At 41.1% G+C, this 10,676-nt stretch overlaps 1 pseudogene; it reads right to left on the bottom strand.

Moving 5' to 3' along the window:
- Positions 1-4,909: 4,909 nt before the first annotated feature.
- On the bottom strand, positions 4,910-5,023 carry LOC132539643 (5S ribosomal RNA; annotated as a pseudogene).
- Between the last annotated feature and the right edge of the window lie 5,653 nt (positions 5,024-10,676).

Below are 10,676 nucleotides of genomic sequence, written 5' to 3'. Positions count from 1 at the left end.
CAAATAGGATTACACTAAGAAACATCACTGTGAAATTATCAAAAGTGAAAGAAAAAAGTGATTCTCTCTCTCTCTCTCTCTCTCTCCACACACACACACACACACACACACACACACACACACAGAGACATACACACACACATGTGTGCATGCAGTGTAGTGAGATTCACAGAAGACTTTACTGCAGGAACCGTGGAGGCCAGGAGAGAGGGAAGTGGTATATTCAAGGTTTTAAAACAAGAGGGTATGAAGGACACTATAAATACATTCCAGTCTCAAATAGCAAGTAAAGTAAGTATACTTAACCCATGTATAAGAGAACATCAGAAATAGAAGACAGACTGGCTACACTCATATAAAATTTGCCAGTCACACACACTTTATGCCAGAAGACTATCATTCAAATGTGAAGGAGCAATCAAAACAGTATCAAACATAGAAAAACAAAAGGAGTTTGCCACGGGCAGACGTGCTTTGCAAGAGTTACTGAAAGAAATGTCACTGAGAAATAAATAAGGAACATTGAACTCTCAACAAAGTGATGATGCTCAGTAAAACAGACCCTGGAACACAGCCATAAAAATATGAGACAAGAAGGGCCGGGTGGTGGTGCACCTGGTTGAGTGCACATGTTAAATGTGCAAGGACCCAAGTTTGAGTCCCTGGTCCCCACCTGCAGGAGAAAGCTTTGCAAGAAGTGAAGCAGCATTAGGTGTCTCTCCATCTCTCTTCCTCTCTATCTCCCCATTCCTCTCAATTTCTAGCTATCTCTATCCAATAAGTAAATAAAGATAATAAAAAATTAAAAATATAACCATTTAAAAAAGACATGAAAAAACTTTAAAGTATGAAATGAGAAGAAGAAATGGATAGATCTTGCTCAAGAAAAGAACAGTGAGACAGGGAGTCGGGTGGTAGCACAGTGGGTTAAGTGAAGGTGGCGCAAAGTGCAAGCACTGGCGTAAGGATCCCAGTTCGAGTCCCCAGCTCCCCACCTGCAGGGGAGTCGCTTCACAAGTGGTGAAGCAGGTCTGCAGCAGTCTATCTTTCTCTCCCCCTCTGTCTTCCCCTCCTCTCTCCATTTCTCTCTGTCCTATCCAACAACAATGAAATCAATAATAACAACAATAATAACTACAACAATAAAACAACAAGGGCAACAAAAGGGAATAAGTAAATATAATTTTTTTAATTAAAAAAAGAAAAGTATGTTGGTCTATGTCTTTTTTTGTACTGTTTGTCATCACTATAAACAATACTCTGGTCCCTCCTGTCTCTCTGTATCTTTCTCTCATAATAATTTTGTTTGTTTGTTTTTTTAAAGACTATTAGGAGTTCAGATCCTGGTGCATGATGGTGGAGAACCACCTAGGTGGGGGGAGGGGTTAGAGTGTTTTGCAGAGAACTTTAAGAGAAACTTTGCAGAGAAATTTAAGACATGGACCAAAAACTGCACTTACTGTTGATATAAATCATTAATCCCCCCAATAAAGATTTCTTAAAAACCTCTTAGATGTATTGATATAAAATCTATGTAATACTTTTATGTATAACATATACAGTTCTCTATGTCACTTTAAATGAAGTATTTTTCTCTCTAGTATGTTTGAGTCTCTCCTACATCTCTTTCTGGTTTTTTTTTTATCCCTCTTATCATATGTAATACTTTGAGGTTATTTAATCTGATATATGTGTTCAAGGACTCTTATTACTATGTTTATACCCATGGTCAAATTACTTACATTTCTAAACCAGATGGCTTAGCTTATATGTTCAATATAAAGAACTGAAACACACGGACTTGTATAGGGGAAAAAAGGCCAGACTTTGTGAAAATTATAGTGGTTATTCTTGAAGGGAGATGGGTGGTGAGAATACTGAACTGTGGTGGTTGTGTGGTGTGGAACTACACCTGCTCTTGTAATCTTATGATCTTTTAAACCATTTAATTACTAATAAAAATAAAAAACCAAATAAACAAAAAAGAAAAGGAATGATTTACACCTGACTAACTAACCAACCTTTGGGATAATCATCTTTCTGGAAGCCTCTCCTGCCCAGGGACTATTTCCCAAACAAGTTTTGTGAAAGACAGTTCAAAGACAATGCTTTGGAAATCCAGAGACATTAATGAAATGCTAGACAAGACTAGAGACCACACCCTAGTGGCCACAGTTGATATTCAGAGTCAGGCTTACACCAATTTACAATGACAGAGAAATAGCTCTTGCACCATTTCCCTCAGCATCTGGGGAAAAGCCCGGTGAGTCCTTGAATGCATGCAATATTCCTCCTCCCAGCTTTGACTCATTCTGTTAACCTTGTAACTTTTGAGGTTATCTGGCCTTTCTTTAATCCTATTCTTTTTTTTTAAAGATTTTATTTATTTATTGATGAGAAAGATAGGAGGAGAGAGAAAGAACCAGACATCACTCTGGTACATGTGCTGCTGGGGCTTGAACTCAGGACCTCACACTTGAGAGTCAAGCGATTTATCCACTGCACCACCTCCCGGACCACTCTTTAATCCTATTCTTTTAGAAGAACTTTTCCTTTTCTATTTAAACAAGTTTGAAGCAGCAAACTACAGTCAAATGACTCATGGAGAAAATGCCAGATAAGCAGAAGTTAGATACATTCTAAATATTGGCAGCATATAACCTTGTGGAACAGATTTTTTTTTTTTTTTTCAGAACATTTTCCTTTTACTACCAACACTCCTGAGGGAAGAGTGATGTGTCACAAAGACTTTGCTGTTTCCTAGTAAAATACATATTATTTATCGGAGTGAAGAAGTTCTACAGTTTTTGAGAACTTAATGATACCAGGAAACTACTTTCCTTTTCTTGCTAAGCAAGGTCACCCATTAGTTACCAAACTCATCCCCAGTTAGCAAAAAGAATGAATAGGAAATTTATATCTAAACGCATAAAAGAAAATTTTAAAAAGTGTGCTGATTGTAATTAATCATAAGTTATAGAAGATAATTTGAGACTTCCAAGTTATCACCAGCAAATATCCCATAGCATTTCCCCTTGAGCCAGAGGATTTCAAGCTTTGAAAAAGTGTGAAAAGGAAACTAAAGAACTTTCCACACTAGCTAAGTTTTCTAAGGGCCCATTTCCATATGAGACAATAAATCCCCAGTTATCACAACCTTTGACTTTTGATCCCCTTCTTTCCACATCCTCTCCCAATAAAACAATCATGGTGCTCTGACCAAGTCGCAAACTCACTGTCACTAGTGTGCTCTGCCTGTCTCATTCAGACTGTGTTTGTGTGAACCCATAAGTAGGAGTAGACTACTACATCATGTTCAATTTTAACTGGACTTTAACTATTTCACAGCCCCAGACAGTTGGAGACAACTGGAGATCTGTTTATGGCTGTCTCCAAGACCAGGGTTATGAAATACCTGAAAAGATGCTGTCAGTGGGACTGAGGACTTCTTTCATTGAAGAAGAGCCTTTTGAGGTTTCCAACTTTCTTTTATCTGCTGCAGTCTAAACTGCATCCTGCAAAGCCATGTGGCAACAGCTCTGCTCTCCTGCATTCCCCTGGACTCTAGGCAGGTAAGCAGCACACAGGTGGAGTCAGTATAGATCTAATTCAAAAGTAGCAGCTGTCTCATCAAAAACAAAAGAAAAGAGTTTTAATTTAACCAGTAGGACTCATTAGATACTGCTCCATTCAGTATCTTTTGGTGAAAAGCACTCAAGTATATTATTACAGTCAGAAATACTTTTGTTATATGACATAGTGGGGGTTGTATTGTTAAATGGGAAACTGGGGAATGTTATGCATGTACAAACTATTGTATTTACTGTTGAATGTAAAACATTAATTCCCCAGTAAAGAAATAATTTTTTTAAAAAAAGAAAGAAATACTTTTGTAACTGTGTGCTAGTCTCTGAAGGAGCAATAGATCAACTACTCACTGTTACTTGTTCTTCATTAGATACTTAAAAGCCCATTATTAAATCACCCATTTAAAAAAAGAATATAAAGATACTGTTTTAATATTTGACACACAATTGCTTTAAAATATGACTTGTTTTAGGAAGACAAACTCAAAGACAGTTGTCTCTAATATCTCTGGGAAGTTATATAAAAAATACTCAACTTGTATATAATTTCATGCTTCTTTAAAACCCAAGAAGTTGTTAGTCCTGGCCTACTCTGCGGTTTTATAGGAGACCATCCTTTCATGAACTTGTTTTTTTTTTTTAAACCTGGCTTAAATAGAATTCTTCAGACATAGACAAGTCACTGAAAGTGGAAATGCAAGACTAGACAAAGCAACAGTTAATAATTCCCTTCATAGGAGGAGTCCGCCTGATGCAACTGAAGTTCTCCCTAGAGCTCTAGACACAGGTGACTCAGCAGAGGTAGCCACCCCCTATCATAGACTCACAGGGGTGCTGGCCAGAGCATGCCAGAGTACTAGCATCTCCTGTGGAAGCATAGGAGGTGTTCCAAGAGTCCCTCCCTAAGGCAGTGGGAAAGTAAATCATTGTGGGAGAAGGGAGGGGGAGGACTTCAGTTTCTGTAAATAAATCTTTATGGCAGTAAGCCATGGGAGGGGGTCCTCTTGCTGGGGTTTCCTGAGCACCAGGAGGAATCACCCAGGTGACCTTGTCTTACTAGACCAGACAAGGTGACAGCCTTTATGCAGCTCAAAGTGCAGCGGAACTCCTGCCACCCCTTCAGATAGCCCTGGAACCACCCTGTCCTCCAGCCTCTTCAGATTCACCATGACGAGGACTTACAGAGCTCTGGGGCACTGGAGAAGGCAGGTGACGAAAAGGTCCTCCGGCAACTTTCTCGTCCGCCGTCCAGGACAAAGACCCCATCTCCATGCCCTTCTGTGGTTATTGATCTTGATCCCCCAGTACCCAGTCAAAATAAAAGCCTACAGCACCCGGTATTCCCAGGCGGTCTCCCATCCAAGTACTAACCAGGCCCGACCCTGCTTAGCTTCCGAGATCAGACGAGATCGGGCGTGTTCAGGGTGGTCCAAGGAATCTGGGAGAGATGCAGCAGAGTGGTCCACCCCCCTCACTGGACTTACATACCCTTCCTCATCTGACCGTAAGTGCAGAGGGCTGGAGCTTGGGCCCATGCTTGCCAAACTCTTCAAAGGGGCCAAGAGAACTAGGAAGAGGAGATACCTGGGCCTGAGCATGTGCAAGATGAAAGGGAAAAGGCTAGAGGAGCATCTGCACTGGCCTCAGTGAGTAGGGAGCTGGGGTGGCAGGTAGGCAAAGCCTGGGGAGCTCAGTCACAGGTAAAGGGAGTTGCAACAACAGTCACCTCCCCTCCTGCTCCCCTCAGGCTCCTCCTGCCATGGGGACTGGGGCCTGTGTAGCTGCTAGCCACCCTGCCACAGAACTCCCTAGAAGGCCTGGACTACCCGCCCAGCACTGCTGGCCTTTGCAGCCTAATAGCTGGGCCACAGGTGTCTGCTCACCTCAAGGCTCTTAAATACCATCATCTGGCCCTAAACATATCTCATCTGTTTGATTGCTTTTCTCTTTTCTTTTCCCCTTCTTTTCTCTTCTTTTCTTTTTTCTTTTCCTCCAGGATTATCACTGGGAATTGGTGCCTGTGCTGTGATCCACTGCTCCTGCTGTGGCCATTTTTTCTATTTTTTTTTTCAATAGGGCAGAGAGAAATTGAGAAGGGAGGGGAAGATAGAGGGGGGAGAGAGAAAGACACCTGCAGACCTGCTTCACCATTTGTGAAGCGACCCCCCCCCCTGCAGGTGGGGAGCCAGGGCCTCCAACCGGGACCGTTGTGTGAATCCTTGCGCTTAGTACTATGTGCGCGTAACAGGGTGAGCCACTGCCCCGCCCCTTTGATTGCTTTTCTTTATTCACTTTCCTATCTTTCTCTTTCATTATATATATATATATATATATATATGTATATATGTATATATATAATTTATTTTTTATAAAGACAAAAACTGGGAGAGAAGGGGAAGATAAAGAGGGAGATAGGTGAGAGAAACACCTGCAGTACTGTGTTACAGCTGGTAAAGCTTCTCCCTGCTTCCCCAACACTGGAGGCCTGGGGTTTGAACCTTGCATGCTATAATGTGTACACTCTGCACACTACCTGGCTACCTGGTGTGCCACCACCTGGCTCCTTTTCTGTCTTTTATTAAGATAATTATTTTTTGTTCCTAACAATCTTTTTAATTTGATTTTTGAGGGGGGTTAGATACAAAGAGGATGAAAAATTCCACACCAAAGCGTCAGTGTGGTGGGGGCTGGGCTTGAACTTGGGGCTGTGCACATGGCAAAGCAGCAGATTATCCAAGTGAGCTATTTCACCAGCACAACGGTTTCTTTCCTGTCGATGACAAAGCAGACTTCCAGTTTGTCATGGTAACTGCCTTTTCTTTATTTTCTTTCTTTCTTTCTTTCTTTCTTTCTTTCTTTCTTTCTTTCTTTCTTTCTTTTTAAATTGCCACTAGGATTATTACTAGGGCTTGGCAGCCATTTTGCCTCCATTCTTCCTTCCTTCCTTTCTTTCTATTTTAATTTGCTAGAACAGAGAGAAATTGAGAGGGAAGAAGGAAACAGAGGGAGAGAGGATAGACACCTACAGACATGCTTCACTGTTCATGAAGCCCATGTGGAGCAGAAGCTAGAGCCCAGGTTCCTGCGCATCAGATCCCATTTTCTGGTTACTCACTAAGCAGAAGAGTTGGCTTTATCCACCATACTAATAACATTCTACCCACAAGACAAACCGTGTTTGTTATTTCCGCTTTACAAAAGGGCAAACCAGGACTCAGAGAAATTAAACTAGTTGAAGACCACACAGTGGGGGCGGGGGTGCTGTCCTTTCTTGAGGCATTCAAGATTCTCACAGATGCTAGTCAGATCCTCCCCAAAAGTTTCTTCAGAATCATCCTTTCTTTTAGTTATTTTTTTCTTTGCAACTTCATGCTAACATAACAATATATATTCTTTTATATTTTATTATCTTTTTAAAATAAATTTTATTTACTTATGAGAAAGATAGGAAGAGAGAAAGAACTAGACATTACTCTGGTAGATGGGCTGCTGGGGATTGAACATGGAACCTCATGCTTATGAGTCCAGTGATTTATCCACTGCACCCCTCCTAGACCACTTTTTTTTAAATTATCTTTATTTATTGGATAGAGACAGTCAGAAATCGAGAGGGAGGGGAGGGCTGGAGAGGGTGAGAGACAGAAAGACACCTGCAGCACTGCTTCACCACTTGTGAAGCTTTCCCCCTGCAGGTGGGGACTGGGGCCTCGAACCTGGGTCCTTGCACATTGTAACATGTGCACTCAACCAGGTGCGTCATCAGCCACTCCCAGACCACTTTTTATTAACTTTCATTTATTTATTTGTTATTGCTCAGCTCTGGCTTATGGTGGTGCTAAGGATTGAACCTAGGACCTTCGAGCCTCAGACATGAAAGTCTTTTTGCAGAACCATTATGCTGTCTCCCTAGCACTTATTTTAGTTCAATCCCTGGCACTACTATAAGACAGAGTTAGATGGTGCTCTGGTGTGTCTCTCATAAAAAAATTTTTTTTAAACTTTACAACCGGTTTTTTTTCTTGTTTTTTAATATTTATTTATTCCCTTTTATAGCCCTTATTGTTGTATTGTTGTAGTTATTATTGTCATTGGATAGGACAGAGAGAAATGGAGAGAGGAGGGGAAGACAGAGAAGGGGGGAGAAAGACACCTGCAGTCCTGCTTCACCACTTGTGAAGCGACTCCCCTGCAGGTGGGGAGCCAGGGGCTCGAACAGAGATCCTTACACTGGTCCTTGAGCTGTGCACCACCAGTGCTTAACCCGCTGCACTATCGCCTGACTCCCACAACCTGTTTTTTTTAATGCCCCTTCCCCTCCAAAGGAAATGAGGGCCTCACCCATGCACTATACCAGTGGGGGGAAGGTAGCCTGCCTAGGTCCAATTTTTATTTTCATTCAGGCAAATTTGAAACCATGCTTCAGTCAGACAAAGCATCCAAAGAATCAGTGATACATATGGTAGATAAAACAATACTTGGATCTTTTATTGGAATTAACAATGCTTTAGGGAAAGAGTGATATGTATCTACTCAGGCCCCAGGGAGCTTTTGGACTTGAAATTTCTGTCTGGACATTAGTAAATAGAAAATAATCCAGGGATGATAAATGACACAGTGGGGGTTGTATTGTTAAATGGGAAACTGGGGAATGTTATGTATGTACAAACTATTGTATTTACTATTGAATGTAAAACATTAATTCCCCAATAAAGAAATAAATTTAAAAAATAAAAAATATTTAAAAAATTTAAAAAAATAAAATAATCCAGATAAAACTGGACCTTATGCTTCTGTTTTTTTTTTTTTTTCTCTTCTTCTTTTTTTCAAAGACACACAGATTGTGAAAAAGACCACACCCAACACAAACTTCCTTCACTGTGCTAGAGATTGGGCTCAAACCTGGGTTGCACTCATGGCAAAGCAGCATTCTGGCCAACTGAGTTATTTCAGTGACCCTAATTTCTATTTTTTAAGTTAGGATGTCAGTGACATTGAAGAATTCATTTGTGTCCAGTTGTAAATTACATGTAACAAACAATAATGGTGTAAAGATATTTTGGGCTCTTATAACAACATATAACAAAATGGTCTTCTAATCCAATAGTGCTTTGGAGAGGTTTTTTTGAAATTAAATTTTAACAAAGATGTTTATTATGCAATATGTGAAATAAGATCCTGAGACTTGAAGTAATTTTCCTTAAACCACAAGATACAAAATTCCAAGATTAAATGCCTAAACTTCCACTTTTACTTGAGTCGTGTGTTAGCCTATTACTGGCCCTAGCTCATAGGACAGGATATGTTAGAAAAACAACTTATTGAATTTATTGTCTTAAGGCCAGGCTACTACTAATAAAATCAGAAAAAGGAGAATTTCTCCTACTTTCAAGACCTCTAAAGAATAGCTATATGTTTGTCTCCTTAAAATTAAGTTCAACCACCTTCTTTTTTAAAAAATTTTTCATTTATAAAAAGGAAACATTAACAAAACCATAGGATAAGAGGGGTACAGCTTCACACAATTCCCACCACCAGACCTCCGTATACCAACCCCTCCCCTGATAGATTTCCTATTCTTTATCCCTCTGTGACTATGGACCCAAGGTCATTGTGGGATGCAGAAGGTGGAAGGTCTGGTTTCTGTAATTGCTTCCCCGCTAAACATGGACATTGACAGGTCAATCCATACTCCAGCCTGCCTCTCTTTCCCTAGTGGGGAAGGGCTCTGGGGAAGCAGTGCTCCAAGGCACATTGGTGGGGTTGTCTGTCCAGGGAAGTCTGGTCGCACCCTGCTAGCATCTGGAACCTTCAACCACCTTCTTGATGATAAATAAACTTTTGGAAAAAATCTGTGTTTTTGTTTTAAACAGCTTTCCCCCTTTTTTATCCCTTGTACACACAAAATAACAGGATACTGTCTTCTACTTTATATGCTATTTTATTTTGTGAGAAAACATTCCATAGTAACTTTTAACAACAAGACAACAAATAACTCCTTCCAAAAATGGGGGGAGGACTTGGACAGAATATTCACCACAAATGAGACCCAAAAGGCTGAGAAACACATGAAAAAATGCTCCAAGTCTCTGATTGTCAGAGAAATGCAAATCAAGACAACAATGAGATACCACTTCACTCCTATGAGAATGTCATACATCAGAAAAGATAACAGCAGCAAATGCTGGAGAGGGTGTGGGGTCAAAGGAACCCTCCTACACTGCTGGTGGGAATGTCAATTGGTCCAACCTCTGTGGAGAACAGTCTGGAGAACTCTCAGAAGGCTAGAAATGGACCTACTCTATGATCCTGCAATTCCTCTCCTGGGGGTTTTTCCTAAGGAACCCAACACACCCATCCAAAAAGATCTGTGTACACATAAGTTCTTGGCAGTACAATTTGTAATAGCCAAAACCTGGAAGCAACCCAGGTGTCCAACAACAGATGAGTGGCTGAGCAAGTTGTGGTATATATACACAATGGGAATACTACTCAGCTGTAAAAAATTGTAACTTCACTGTTTTCAGCCTATCTTGGATGGACCTTGAAAAATTCATGTTATGTGAAATAAATCAGAAACAGAAGGATGAATATGGGATGATCTCACTCTCAGGCAGAAATTGAAAAACAAGATCAGAAAAGAAAACACAAGTAGAACCTGAAATGGAATTGGTATATCTCACCAAAATGACCTCAGCAATGTGTCCTGGAACCTCACCATCCCAGACCCCTACCCGTTTAGAGAAAGACAGAAACAGTTTAGGAGTATTGGTTGACCTGCCAATGTCCATGTTCAGCGGAGAAGCAATTGCAAAAGCCAGACCTTCTTCCACATTCTGGGCCCCATAAAGAATTTTGGTCCATAGGCTCAGAGGGATAAAGAATGAGGAAACTGGGAGTCCGGCGGTGGCGCAGTGGGTTAAGCGCACGTGGCGCAAAGCGCAGGGACCAGCGGAAGGATCCCGGTTCGAGCCCCCGGCTCCCCACCTGCAGGGGAGTCGCTTCACGGGCAGTGAATCAGGTCTGCAGGTGTCTATCTTTCTCTCCCCTCTCTCTCTGTCTTCCCCTCCTCTCTCCATTTCTCTCTGTCCT

Source organism: Erinaceus europaeus, chromosome 7 (genome assembly GCF_950295315.1).
Source record: "Erinaceus europaeus chromosome 7, mEriEur2.1, whole genome shotgun sequence".
Taxonomy (NCBI): domain Eukaryota; kingdom Metazoa; phylum Chordata; class Mammalia; order Eulipotyphla; family Erinaceidae; genus Erinaceus; species Erinaceus europaeus.
Note: the sequence above shows the minus strand (reverse complement) of the source record. Positions and strands in the feature narration are given on the sequence as shown.